Here is a 15285-nt window from a genome sequence, read left to right on the forward strand (position 1 = left end):
CCTGGGACCAGGAGTCTGGGCTTCACTGGGAAAGAGTAGGACTGTCTTCCTGGCTCTGCCCAAACAGCCATCCCACCTTTTTTTTTTTTTTTTTTATTTGAGAGCGACAGACACAGAGAGAAAGACAGATAGAGGGAGAGAGAGAATGGGCGCGCCAGGGCTTCCAGCCTCTGCAAACGAGCTCCAGACACGTGCGCCCCCTTGTGCATCTGGCTAACGCGGGACCTGGGGAACCGAGCCTCGAACCGGGGTCCTTAGGCTTCACAGGCAAGCGCTTAACCGCTAAGCCATCTCTCCAGCCCCATCCCACCTTTTTGCTCTACCACACTGTGCAGTTTTCTGATTTGAAAAGATGGACACAGAAATCTGGTTCAAAATCACAGCACCTCTCCATGTCTCTCAGGACTGGGGTACAGCAGTGTTTCTGAATATGAGCCAGTGACAGGACCAGGCCAGAATTATGGAGCCTTCCACTGCAATAGTCTCCCTGGACTCATACCAGGTCTCCTCCTTGGGTCCCCAACATCTGCACCTCCCGGGAGCCCCTTGGGTCTGGAAGCACAGGCTGATTTTAAGAAGGATCTATTGTCACAGTGATGGGCCTGTGAGCTGCCCCCTCATGAATAAGGCTGGGGGTGGCGCAAACAGTGTACCCTCCTGCCAGGGAGGAGGTACCCTGGTTGCTCTCGCAACGCCAGAACCCTTCCTGGGGCTGAACAGACAAGACACTTTAGTTACGGGCTTAGTTTTCAGCAGAGGAGGCGCAGTGAGGGTCACTGCTCAGAAAGACGTCCTGAAGACGTTGGTCAGTTACAGGCGGAGACAACTGGGGCCCCTGGGTGAACCTCAAAGGCTGTTGCTGTTACTTGACGGAAGTCAGTCCTAGAGGGACACAGGAATCTTCTTGACTATGCCAGCGCTCATCGACCGAGCACAACTGGCCTGCAAGCCGTGACTGTTGCTCAGGGGCTCGGCCTGGCCCCAGGAAGACCATCCAGAGAGAAGCCTTGCCCACCCTCCTCATCTTCCTGGGTCCTGAGCAGAAGGAAGGTATCACCCAGCGCATGTCCACTTCACAGAGAATTGACATCCAGACTCTTTTTTTAAATTTAATTTTTATTAACATTTTCCGTGATTATAAAAAAATCCCATGGTAATACCCCCCCCCGACACACACTTTCCCCTTTGACATTCCATTCTCCATCATATTACCTCCCCATCTCAATCATTGTACTTACATATATACAATATCAACCTATTAAGTATCCTCCTCCCTTCCTTTCTCTACCCTTTATGTCTCCTTTTCAACTTACTGGCCTCTGCTACTAAGTATTTTCATTCTCACGCAGAAGCCCAGTCATCTGTAGCTAGGATCCACATATAAGAGAGAACATGTGGCGCTTGGCTTTCTGGGCCTGGGTTACCTGACTTAGTATAATACTTTCCAGGTCCATCCATTTTTCTGCAAATTTCATAACTTCATTTTTCTTTACTGCTGAGTAGAACTCCATTGTATAAATGTGCCACACCTTCATTATCCACTCATCTGTTGAGGGACATCTAGGCTGGTTCCATTTCCCAGCTATTATAAATTGAGCAGCAATAAACATGGTTGAGCATGTACTTCTAAGGAAATGAGATGAGTCCTTCAGATATATGCCTAGGAGAGCTATAGCTGGGTCATATGGTAGATCAATCACTAGCTGTTTTAGGAACCTCCACACTGTTTTCCACAATGGCTGGACCAGATTGCATTCCCACCAGCAGTGTAGAAGGGTTCCTCTTTTTCCACATCCCCGCCAACATTTATGATCATTTGTTTTCATGATGGTGGCCAATCTGACAGGAGTGAGATGGAATCTCAATGTAGTTTTAATCTGCATTTCCCTGATGACTAGTGATGTAGAGCATTTTTTTAGATGCTTATATGCCATTCATATTTCTTCCTTTGAGAAGGCTCTATTTAGCTCCAAAGCCCATTTTTTTAAAAAATTATTTACTTATTTATTTATTTATTTTCATTTCTTTTTTTTTAAATTTTTATTAACATTTTCCATGATTATGAAATATATCCCATGGTAATTCCCTCCCTCCCCACCCCCACACTTTCCCATTTGAAATTCCATTCTCCATCATATTACCTCCCCATTACAATCATTGTAATTACATATATACAATATCAACCTATTAAGTATCCTCCTCCCTTCCTTTCTCTACCCTTTATGTCTCCTATTTATTTATTTATTTATTTATTTATTTATTTGAGAGCGATAGACACAGAGAGAAAGACAGAGAGAGGGAGAGAGAGAGAATGGGCGCGCCAGGGCTTCCAGTCTCTGCAAATGAACTCCAGACGCGTGCACCCCCTTGTGCATCTGGCTAACGTGGGACCTGGGGAACCGAGCCTCGAACCGGGGTCCTTAGGCTTCACAGGCAAGCGCTTAACCACTAAGCCATCTCTCCAGCCCTATGTCTCCTTTTTAACTTACTGGCCTCTGCTACTAAGTATTTTCATTCTCACGCAGAAGCCCAGTCATCTGTAGCTAGGATCCACATATGAGAGAGAACATGTGGCGCTTGGCTTTCTGGGTCTGGGTTACCTCACTTAGTATAATACTTTCCAGGTCCATCCATTTTTCTGCAAATTTCATAACTTCATTTTTCTTTACCGCTGAGTAGAACTCCATTGTATAAATGTGCCACATCTTCATTATCCACTCATCTGTTGAGGGACATCTAGGCTGGTTCCATTTCCCAGCTATTATAAATTGAGCAGCAATAAACATGGTTGAGCACGTACTTCTAAGGAAATGAGATCAGTCCTTCAGATATATGCCTAGGAGTGCTATAGCTGGGTCATATGGTAGATCAATCTCTAGCTGTTTTAGGAACCTCCACACTGTTTTCCACAATGGCTGGACCAGATTGCATTCCCACCAGCAGTGAAGAAGGGTTCCTTTTTTTCCACATCCCCGCCAACATTTATGATCATTTGTTTTCATGATGGTGGCCAATCTGACAGGAGTGAGATGGAATCTCAATGTAGTTTTAATCTGCATTTCCCTGATGACTAGTGACGTAGAACATTTTTTTAGATGCTTATATGCCATTTGTATTTCTTCCTTTGAGAACTCTCTATTTAGCTCCATAGCCCATTTTTTGATTGGCTTGTTTGATTCCTTATTATTTAACTTTTTGAGTTCTTTGTATATCCTAGATATTAATCCTCTATCAGATATATAGCTGGCGAAGATTTTTTTCCCATTCTGTAGGTTGCCTCTTTGCTTTTTTGACTGTGTCCTTTGCAGTGCAAAATCTTTGTAATTTCATGAAGTCCCAGTGATTAATCTGTGGTTTTATTGCCTGAGCAATTCAGACTTTTTTTTTTTTTTTAATCTGTCAGATTTGCTTTTGAACTTGGGTGGGAGAAAGTAAAAAATTAGGGAAGGGGACAGCAGAAATCAAGCTGTGAGGATAGCCTGGGTGACCAGGCTGGGAGGGAAGGACATGTCGTTCCTCCCCAGTATGAGGCAAAGGCACTTGGCTGTCTCTGCCCCTACCTGGGCACGGGCTGGGTGGCTCCTCACCCCTCACAGTGGCCGAGAGGCTGTTCCTGGTTCAGCCTCTGGAAGAAGCTTTTGCCAAACTTGTAGGTGCTGATCATGATGGCACAGGAGGGCGCAGCCTTGATGATATCCTCGGGAGGAAACCTGCAAACGGTCCTCTGGTGCCCGATTCCGCCAGGATTCTCCGCAACAGTACCCGGGTGGAGTCAGCTCACGGGGTCTTCACTCTCACAGCTTCCACGGCTCCCAGGGCAACCTGCCACTGGGTCTTCACAACATCAAAAGGTAGAGTCAAGGTGGCAGCCACCATTCCTGAGATGCCACCAGCCGCAAAGCTGACACCCACAGATGTCTGGTCGTTTGGTCCACGCCCATTCAGCCAGCCCTTCACTAGCTCATAGTTGAACCAGTAGAGAGCTGAGAAGGGCACATCTCTAAGGGCAGTGGGACCCCAAGCCAGCCACAGTGAACACCAACCCCCCTGAGCCACTGCAGACTAGACACAGGGGGCGAGCTCCTGGTATGAACCTGCAACTTGGTCTGCACAAGCTTCGGGGAGGCTGGTCAAGGTTACAGTGCCCAATCGGGCCAGTGTGCCAGCTCCCACGGGTGTGTAGAGGTCAGAGGTGAAGGCTCGACCACAAAGGAAAGCCTTGAGTTAGTCATAGGCGGTGAAATAGATGGCGGTAGCTGGCACGGTCATCACCAAGGTGACTGGAAGGCTGCTCCACAGGGTTCTGGTGCCCTCTTGCCTCACAATCTTCACAAAGGCATCCACAGTGCCAGTGAAGTGGGTAGGATCTTGAAACCGGGTGGTGCAGTGGGTACCAAAGATACAGGGGTCCCAGGACACCCCTGCAGTACAGGAGGCATTTTCCATTTGGTGGAGACACTCCACAATCTGGAGGAAGGTGTCAGCTCACTGGCCACCGAGGGTCTCTGAGACTGCAGGCGGACCTTCACCACGTCCAGGGGTGTCATGAAGAGGGAGGTGACCACAGCCCCAGCTCCTGAGGCCTCCATCTGTTGAAGGGAGCTAATGCCCCCAGGATCCTGATCAACCATCTTGGGAGTTTCAATCCTGGCTCCGAGCATGTCCTTGCGCATCACCGTGCCAAGAGCCTGGGGGCCCAGAGCGGCTCCGGGGCTGGTGGAGGGTTGGCATGCCCACCGCACATGGTGGCAGGACTGGGCAAGCCGACATCCAGACTTTTACCAGTTTGCATAGCCAGGGTCCAGAATGATGGAATTTTTTTTTTTTTTTTTTGGTTTTTTGAAGTAGGATCTCACTCTAGCCCAGGCTGTCCTGGAATTCGCTCTGTAGTCTCAGGGTGGCCTCAAACTCATGGCGATCCTCCTACCTCTGCCTCCCGAGCGCTGGGATTAAAGGCGGGTGCCACCATGCCAGGTTTGAGTGCATATTTTTTAAATTTATCATATATATATATATATATACATATACATACACATACATACATACATACACACACAGACACACACACACACACACACACACACACACACATATAGTTTTTTTGAGGTAGGGTCTCACTCTGGTCCAGGCTGACCTGGAATTAACTATGTAGTCTCAGGATGGCCTCGAACTCTCAGCGATCCTCCTACCTCTGCCTCCCAAGTGCTGGGATTAAAGGCGTGCGCCACCACGCCTGGCTAAAAATTTATTTATTTATTTGAGAGAGAAAATGGTCATACAGGGCTTCTAACCACTACAAACAAATTCCAGACACATGTGCCACCATGAACATCTGGCTTACATGGGTTCTGGGGAATTGAACCTGGGTCCTTAGGCCATTTCTCCAGCCTTTGAGTTCATTTTTTTTTTAGGCAGGGACATTTTTTATTGTGATAAAATACAAATTCCTAGCTGGGTGGGGTGTCACATGCCTTTAATCCCAGCACTTACAGGCAGAGGCAGGATGATGAGTTCATATTTTTTAAAAATAAAGCTGGATGTGGTGACTCATATTTTTTAAAACTTAAAGCTGGGTGTGGTGACTCTTTTTTTTGTTTTGTTTTTTGTTTATTTTTATTTATTTATTTGAGAGCGACAGACAGAGAGAGAAAGAGGCAGATTGAGAGAGAGAATGGGCGTGCCAGGGCCTCCAGCCACTGCAAAGGAACTCCAGATGCATGCACCCCCTTGTGCATCTGGCTAACGTGGGTCCTGGGGAATTGAGCCTCAAACCGGGGTCCTCAGGCTTCACAAGCAAGCGCTTAACCACTAAGCCTCCAGCCATAACTCATATTAAAAAAAAAATAAAGCTGGGCATTGTGACACACACCTTTAATGCCAGCACTTGGGAGGCAGAGGTAGGAGGATCACTACTGAGGCCACCTGAGACTACATAGTGAATTCCAGCAAGTGAGTCCCTAGAGTGAGACCCTACCTTGAAACCTCCCAAATATAGATATATATATTTAAATAGATTTATTTATTTATTGTCTGAGTGTGGTGGCACATGCCTTTAATCCCAGCACTCAGGCAGAGGTAGGAGGATTGCTATGAGTTTGAGGCCAGCCTGAGACTACATAGAAAATTTCACGTTAGCCTGGGCTAGAGTGAGACCCTACCTCAAAAAACGAAAAAACAAACAAGTGCCTTAAGTGCTGAGCCATCTCTCCAGCCTTTAAAAATATTGTAACCTGGCTAGGGAAATGGCTTAGCAGTTAAGGCGTTTGCCTGTGAAGCCTAGGTACCCTGGTTCGATTTCCCAGGACCCACATAAGTCAGATGCACAAGGGGGTACATGCATCTGGAGTTCATTTGCAATGGCTAGAGGCCCATGCATGCCCATTCTCTTTCTTTTTATCTGCCTCTTCCTCTCTCTCTCTCTAAAAAGGAGATATAAAGGGAATAGAAAGGGGGGGCACCTAATAGGATGGTATTGTATATATGTAAGTAGAACAGATTAATGGGGGTGAAAAGGCCTAAGTGAGGTCAGGGGAAGAGACTGAGTAAGGAAAGGGGGAGGGAGAGCTAATCAAAATCTAAGAGGATATAAATAAATCATATGGAAACCTACGTTTTTGGACAAGAGAACACACAGGAACCATAGATTGTTACCAGAAGATTTTCAGTGCCAAGATGGGATACCTTCCAGTGAGTTGTTGGCCAGGGAGGTCTCTGATGCCCCCAAAACATTACAGGCCATTGCCAAGGCTCTTGATTTCCCACGAGAAATTGATGGTAAGACCCTATTGCTGAAGATTTCATATACTTGGGCTGCAAGGCCACTGAGAAATCCTGCTGGAACTGAGCTGAAAACCTCCTCTTTTGTTTTCTTTTTAGGGGAGGTGTTTGAGGTCAGGTTTCATTCTAGTCCAGGCTGACTTGAAATTCACTAGGTAGTCTCAGGATGGCCTCAAACTCACCACAGTCCTTCTACCTCTGTTTCCCAAGTGCTGGGATTAAAGGAGTACACCACTGCTCCCGGCATGAAGTACATTTAAAAATATATTTTTTTATTTATTTATTTGACAGAGAAACAGGGGGAGGGAGATTGAGAGAGAGAGAGAAAGGGAGAGAATGGGTGCACCAAGGCCTTCAGCCATTGCAGACGGACTCCAGACGCATGCACCCCCTTGTGCATCTGGCTAATGTGGGTCCTGGGGAATCGAACCTGGGTCCTTTGGCTTTGCAGGCAAACAACTGCTAAGCCACCTCCCGGCCCATGAAGTACATTTTATAACTGAAGTTCTTCAAAAATTGTTGCTATACTGGGCTGGAGAGATGGTTTAGCGGTTAAGGCACATGCCTGTGAAGCCCAAGGACCCAGGTTTGATTCTCCACATCCCACATAATCCAGATGCACTCGGTGGAACATGTATCTGGAGTTCGTTTGCAGTGACTAGAGACCCTGGCATGCCTATTCTCACTCTCCCTCCCTCCCTTTCTCTAATAAACAAATAAAGGACCCAGGTCTGGAGGCCTAACTGCATAGAAGTTGGGAACATGAAGGGACAGGGGGCATCTGGATATATGGTTCTGGTGTCCAGAAGAGATGCACGGCCGGGCATGGAGGCCTGGAAGGCACCACTGTTTCATGGCACCCAAAGCCATCACTGGCATAGAGAAAAGAGAAGCAGGACCTGCTGTTGGCAACATGTAGTTCAGACCTGGGTTGTCTGAATGGCACTGGGGAGGTCTTTGGACACATTAATACAGGGAGGGGCGATCTGAAGTGACCAGGGTGAGGGGATTGTGAGAAGCAGACAGAGGGCAAATATTCCTTTGCAAACACACGCCTCTTTTCCGAATGTGGATTCCACAGGAGTTCAAGAGGTTTTTTGGGGAAACTCTGTAATTGGCCAGTCAGTCAGAAGGAAGCTAATGTAGATTGGGGCTTTTCCACAATGGACCGATTAGGTGTCAGGCAGGAGGGAGCCTCGCCCTTTGTCATGCAGAAAGCGCCTGAGCTTGGCTTCCCAGCCCTGTGGGTGGTTTGGGGCTGGGGAGTCATGTCAGGTGGTTGTCCGGGGTCAGACGAGGTGACCCGGTTATCCTGAAGTCCAATCTGTGGTTTGGCAGGACCGGAAAGGGTAGAAAAATGGAACATGAGGGGATATTGACCAGCACTGATTGAGGGCCTGGGCTTGAGGCAGGTGGGGTGGTGAGGAATTTGACCTCAGTCGGAGGTTAGGGTGCCAGGGAACAGCAGAGTTGGGGTTCATCCAGGGGACCTCCAGGGTTGGAGATCAGGTTGGTTAGGCTCAGACCTGACTGAGGCTGAGAGGTCAAACTATAAGATCCAGGAGAGGAGTGCTTCCAGAATGGAGCTCCAGCATCTGGGGTCCTTTATTTTTATTTTTATGTATTTATTTATTTTGGTTTTTCCAGGTAGGGGTCTTGCTCTAGCTCAGGCTGGCCTCGAACTCACGGTGATCCTCCTACCTCTGCCTCCCAAGTGCTGGGTTTAAAGGCGTGCACCATCACGACTAGCTGGGGTCCCTTTTTGGGTAGGGGTACTTTGTGGGAAACACACCAAGGCCAGAGGCCACACTAGATGCCATGGGTGGCTCCAGCTCCATATGGGTAGCTGGGAAGAAGCAGCGATGAGGGAAGGCGAAGGCCTTTCACCCCAGCAGCAGTATCGCGTTGCCATCCGCTGCCAAGACCTGAGCCATGGCTCAGCGCGGGCGGCCACGCCTCCCAGGTGTTTCCTACAACTGGAAGTGATTTGTCTGCAGGTGGAGCTGAGGCGTGCCACCCCCCTGACGAGAGCAAACAAATCAGGGTGAAACCACACACGTGTGGTTGACTTCTGTCATGGGGGGGGGGGCTCTGTGTTTGTTTAATAGGTTTAAAAAAAAAAGACTTCTAAATGACCTGCAAAGGGTCTCACTAGCCCAGGCTAGCCTCAAACTCAGTTGAGGATGACCTTGGACTTGGGATCCTCCGAGTGCCGGGATTAAGGATCTGCAGTACCACACTAGGGCTATGCAACCTGGCACGGAACCCAGGGCTTCAGGTATGCTAGGAGAGCACGCTGTCAACTGGGCCACGTGTCCAGCTCAATCTTTGATTGTTTTTTATTTTTATTTATTTATTTGAGAGCGATAGACACAGACAGAAAGACAGATAGAGGCAGAGAGAGAGAATGGGCGCGCCAGGGCTTCCAGCCTCCGCAAACGAACTCCAGACGCGTGCGCCCCCTTGTGCATCTGGCTAACGTGGGACCTGGGGAACCGAGCCTTGAACCGGGGTCCTTAGGCTTCACAGGCAAGCGCTTAACCGCTAAGCCATCTCTCCAGCCCTTTGATTGTTTTTTAAATAGTCATCTCTTACGTTGAGGATGATGAAAGTATTAAGCTATATTCATTTCGTTTTGTTCTGGTATATTCCCAGCCCTTGTAAGAAGGAAGGTTTGTGTTCATCTAGATATAAAATAATAAAACAGCTTTTTTTTTTTTAGTTTTTCGAGGTAGGGTCTCACTCTAGCTCAAGCCAACCTGGAATCCACTACATAGTCTCAGGGTGGCCTCGAACTCACAGCGATCCTCCTACCTCTGCCTCCTAAATGCTGGGATTAAAGGAATACGCCACCATGTTCTGCTGTAAAACAGTATGTTCAAGGCTGGAAAGATGGCTCAGCGGTTAAGGCGCTTGCCTGCAAAGCCTAACAATCTGGGATCAATTCCACGGTACCCACATAAAGCCGGATGCACAAAGTGGTGCGTGCAGCTGGAGTTCATTTGTGGTGGCTGGAGGCCCTGGCACGCCCATTCTCTCTGTCTCTCTTCTACCTATCTCTGTCTACTATTTGCCAATAAATAATTTTTTTTTAAATAGTATGTTTAGGTCACACTTGTATATGCTTAACTGATTCCAGTCCTGTCTCATAAGCTTTTGTTCTTCTCCAGAAAGACATGCCACAAAGAAAAGTCAAGACAAGCCAGGTGTGGTGGAGCATACCTCTAATCCCAACACCTGGGAGGCTGAAGTAGGTGGAGCGAACACAGCCTGGTCTACAGTGAGACCTTGTCTCAAAATACGCAACAACACAAATAAACAATCTCAGCACTCAGGAGGCTGAGGTAGGAGGATTGCCATGAGTTTGAGGTCAGCCTGGGCAGCAAGTGAAACCCTGTATCAAAAATAAAAAGAGCCGGGCATGGTGGCACACGCCTTTAATCCCAGCACTCGGGAGGCAGAGGTAGGAGGATCTCCGTGAGTTTGAGGCCACCCTGAGATTACATGGTGAATTCCAGGTCAGCCTGGACTAGAGTGAGACCCTACCTTGAAAAACCAAAAATAAATAAATAAATAAATAAATAGACCTGGTGGTGGTGCACACCTTTAATCTCAGCACTCAGGAGGCAGAGGTAGGAGGATCTCTGATTTTAAGGCCAGCCTGAGAGTACATAATGAATTCCAGGTCAGCCTGGGTTCAAGAGTGACCCTACCTCAAAAAACCAATAAATAAATAAATAAGCCAAACCAAAATTATTTAAATGAGTGAATTCATCAAAGGAAAAAAAAACTGAAATAGCAAAATCCTAGCATGACTGCACTGAAACCTGTAGACTAGCCAGAGTCAAGCTGCGAAGGACAGGCTGGTGGCCCAGCCTGGATGTCCTGTGGAGCACAGCCACCCGCCTCGCTGCCCTCCAGCCTGCCTGACCCTAATGGAGGACCTGGGGCCACTTCCCGGGCACCGATGTGTCTTAGCTACATGCATGTGCTCGCTTGGCATGATGCAGGTCTACTTGGCCTGTGGAGCTTGCTGGAGGTCTCCGCACACGGCAGGGGCCTCACACTGGGCATAGCTCTCTGCACATCAGGGCCTTGAGAGGCCCGGGTTGGGGTGGGGGACTGTACCTGCTGGAGCAGGATTCTTGAACTCTTTCCACCCAGCATCCCTCTTGACCCCAAACTTTTTTTTTTTTTTTTTTTTTGAGTTAGGGTCTCAACTCTAGCTCAGGCTGACCTGGAATTCACTCTGTAGTCTCAGGGATGCCAAACATTTTCTTTATTATTATTATTAACAATTTCCATGATTATAAACAATATCCCATGGTAATGCTCTATTTCCCCTCACTTTCCCCTTTGAAACTCCATTCTCCATCATATCCCCTCCCCCTCTCAATCAGTCTCTCTTTTATTTTGATGTCATGATCTTTTCTTCCTCTTATGATGGTCTTGTGTAGATAGTGTCAGGCACTGTGAGGTCATGGATATCCAGGCCATTTTGCGTCTGGAGGAGCACATAGTAAGGAGTCCTACCCTTCCTTTAGCTCTTACATTCTTTCTGCCACCTCTTCCTCAATGGACCCTGAGCCTTGGAAGGTGTGATAGAGATATTGCAGTACTGAGCACTCCAGTCACTTCTTAGCACCATGGTGCCTTCTGAGTCATCCCAAGGTCACTGCCATCTGAAAAGAGAAGGTTCTCTACCAAAAGTGAGAGTACCATTCATATATAGGTATGAAGATTAAGAGAAGTGCTTACTAGGCAGACCCCAAACATTTTTATTTGACCCTGGGTATGGAGTTATATAAAATAGGTATACAAATCAAACATTTGCTGGTAATGAATCATAAAGATATTTATTTTAGGGCTGGAGAGATGGCTTAGCGATTAAGCGCTTGCCTGTGAAGCCTAAGGACCCCGGTTCGAGGCTCGGTTCCCCAGGTCCCACGTTAGCCAGATGCACAAGAGGGGGCACGCGTCTGGAGTTCGTTTGCAGAGGCTGGAAGCCCTGGTGCGCCCATTCCCTCTCTCTCCCTCTATCTGTCTTTCTCTCTGTGTCTGTCGCTCTCAAATAAATAAAAAATGACCAAAAAAAAAAAGATATTTATTTTAAAACAATATTTGGGGCTGTGGAGCTGGCTCAGCAGTTAAAGGTACTTGCTTGCAAAACCTGACAGTTTGGGTTCAACTCTCCTAGATCCAAGTAAAGCCAGATGCACAAAGTGGCACATGTGGCTGGAGTTCATTGGCAATGAAAAAAGGTCTTGGTGCACCCATCTTCTTTCTCTCTCTGTTCACAGAGTTAAAGGCACTTGCTTGCAAAGCCTGAAGGTCCAGGTTCAATTCCCCAGACACCCACATAAAGCCAGGCAGGCATTGCAGCACTAAGAGACCCTGGTACACCCATGACATGCACACACATGCATGCATGAGAAATACATTTTAACAAATTCTTTTGTATGTTTGTTTTTCGAGGTAGGGTCTCACTCTAGTCCAGGCTGACCTGGAATTCACTATGTAGTCTCAGGGTGGCCTCAAACTCACGGTGATCCTCCTACCTCTGCTTCCCCAGTGCTGGGATCAAAGGCGTGCGTCACCACGCCCAGCTATTTTAACAAATTTTAAAAAGAATTTATCTCTGAATTCTACAGCTCAGTTCTGCCTGGTTTAGAAAGCTAAACAAGCAGAATCATACACACCCTTCATGCCTGGCTTCTGCCCAGCGTTGTTTCCAGATAGTCACTGATATTGTACATGGCTTTGGTCATTACAACTATTTCCTTAACACGAAAATGCCTGTGGAAGATTAGATTCAGGTGTCCCCCCCATAAACTTATGTGTTCTGAATGTTTGATCCCCAGCTGATGGCAATTTGGGGACTGTAACCTTGTTAGAGGTGCATTGTTGGGGCGGGCTTTTTGGGGTTATATCCCGCTTCCCCTTGCCAGGGTTTGGCACACTTTCCTGCTGCTGTTGTCCCCCTGATGTTGGCCAGGAGGCGATTGTTGCAGTCAGGTTCGCATTGCTGGCAGAAATCACCCGACCAAGAGCAACTTTGGGGGACAAAAAGGTTTATTTTGGCTTACCTACAACAGGTGTGCCAAACACTGGCAAGGGGAAGCTGGCGATAATACCCCCCCGCCCACCAACAATAAACTGGAGGCGTCAACTCCCAAATCTCCATCAGCTGGGAACCCAACATTCAGAATTACCTAAGTTTATGGGGGACACCTGAATCAAACCGCCACAGCGATGTGCACCCTCTGTTCTTGCCACGTCTTCCCCTGCTATTATGGAGCTTCCCCATGGAGTCTATAAACCAAAATGAACCCTGTCCTCCCACAAGTTGCTAGGTTGGGTGCTTTGTGCCAGCAACTCGAAGCTAACCTCAACAGTACCCCATGCGTTTGCCTTAGCTGTAAAGCTCATACTTAGTGGGGAAATGGCAAAGAAGTCCTATTAAAAAAGGAGCAAGACAAGGATATCTACTATTGTTCTTTATCATTGATCTGGAGATAAGAGCTAATGAAATTAGAGAATAGAAAGAAGCCAGTGAGGAGCAGGGGTGTGGCTCAGTGGCAGAGCGCATGTCTAGCATGCAGTGGGCCCTAGGGTCCATCTCCAGCACTGAAACACACACACACTTGAAATTATCAAGTCTGTCAATTGCTATCTGACTCACGTCAGTTATAAGGTCTGATTTCAAAGGAGCTAAGTGTCTGAGTAAATAATCACTCCTTGGGATCAATTGAACTAGTAACTCTGGTTGCCTGTAGAGAGGGGAGTCAGGGCAGGAGAGACTTCACTGGTCTACGTAAAATATAAAATTAGAAACTGGGTATATTGGACACACCTGCAGTTCCAACTACACTCGGAAGGATGAAGGAGGAGGGTCACTTGAATTCGGGAGGTAGAGGCCAGCCTGTGCAACATAGTGAAACATTATTGTTTAAAATCAATTAGTATCTGGGCATGATGGCACATGAGCATAATGGCAGCCCTTGGGAGGCAGAGGCAGGAGGATCGCTGTGAGTTCGAGGCCAGCTGAGACTACATAGTGAATTCCAGGTGAGCCTTGGCTAGAGCGAGCCCCTACCTCAAAAAACCAAGTAGGGTTGGGGAGATGGCTTAGCAGTTAAGGCACTTGCCTGCAAAGCCTAAAGACCTAGTAAAATTCCCTAGTACTCATGTAAAGCCAGATGCATAACGTGGCACATGCATCTGGAGTTTGTTTGTAGTGGCTGGAGGCCCTGCTGTGCCCATCCTTTCTGTCTGTCTCCTATTTTTTTTTCTGCTTGTAAATATAATATAATAATATAATATATATTTGTTTTTTCAAAGTAGGGTCTTGCTGCTCTAATCCAGGCTGACCTGGAATACACTATGTAGTCTCAGGATGGCCTCAAACTCAGAAATCCTTCTACCTATGCCTCCCAAGTGCTGGGATTAAAGGCATGCACCACCACACCCATCTTAAAAATACATATATTTTTTTTTTTGGTTTTTCAAGGTAGGGTCTCACTCTAGCCCAGGCTGACCTGGAATTCACTATGGAGTCTCAGGGTGGCCTCGAACTCACGGCGATTCTCCTACCTCTGCCTCCCGAGTGCTGGGATTAAAGGCATGCGCCACCACGCCCGGCTTAAAAATATTTTTTTTTAAGATTTTTTAAAAATTTATTTATTAGAGAGAGAGAGAGACAGAGAGTGAGAATGGGCACGCCAGGGCCTCTAGCCACTGTAAATGAACTCCAGAGGCATGCACCACCATGTGCATCTGGCTTATGTGGGACCTGGAGAATCGAACCTAGGTACTTAGGCTTTGCAAGCATGCTCCTTAGCTGCTAAGCCATCTCTCCAGCCCTTAAAAAATATTTTTTTAAAAACCAAATAAATAAGTAACTAAAACAAAGTTTAGTGGTGCAGCACACAATATTCCTAAGGCCATGGGTTCAATTCCAGTGTGTGCAAAAATCAAACCAAAACAAAACCACCAACCAACGCCCCCCAACAATTCCCAAAATTGTGAAGATAAAATTATCATTTTGAAAAGCAGGATGCAACTAATGATTTAGGAAATTTTGTATGATGGGAAAATATTTCCGTGTTATTTATAAGAGATAGGGACAATGAGACCGACTTCTCCTGCATTCCCTTCCATATGCTTGAATGTTGAAGAATTTTATTACCCAATAAGGTAAGACTTCACTTTTCAGATCGTGGCAACTACTGAGCAAGGTCAAAACTCGTCAGTGTGGGCTGGGCCTGGTGGCACATGCCTTTAATGCCAGCACTTAGGATGCAGAGGTAGAAGGATTATTGAAGTTGAGGCCAGCCTGGCTCAGAGTGAGAACCTACCTTGGAAAAACAAACAAAACCACTCATCAGTGGGCTAAGAAGCGACAGTTGAGTGCTCAGCACTAAATGAGACATCTCTATTATACCCTCCAAAGCTCAGGGATCACTGGGGAAGAGTTGGCAATAAGAACATGAGAGTCAAGCCGGGCGT

The 15285-nt window shown here is 47.1% G+C and overlaps 1 pseudogene; it reads right to left on the minus strand.

Moving 5' to 3' along the window:
- Positions 1-3583: 3583 nt before the first annotated feature.
- On the minus strand, positions 3584-4631 carry LOC101604150 (annotated as a pseudogene).
- Positions 4632-15285: the final 10654 nt, after the last annotated feature.

This window comes from Jaculus jaculus, chromosome 1 (assembly GCF_020740685.1).
Source record: "Jaculus jaculus isolate mJacJac1 chromosome 1, mJacJac1.mat.Y.cur, whole genome shotgun sequence".
Lineage (NCBI taxonomy): Eukaryota > Metazoa > Chordata > Mammalia > Rodentia > Dipodidae > Jaculus > Jaculus jaculus.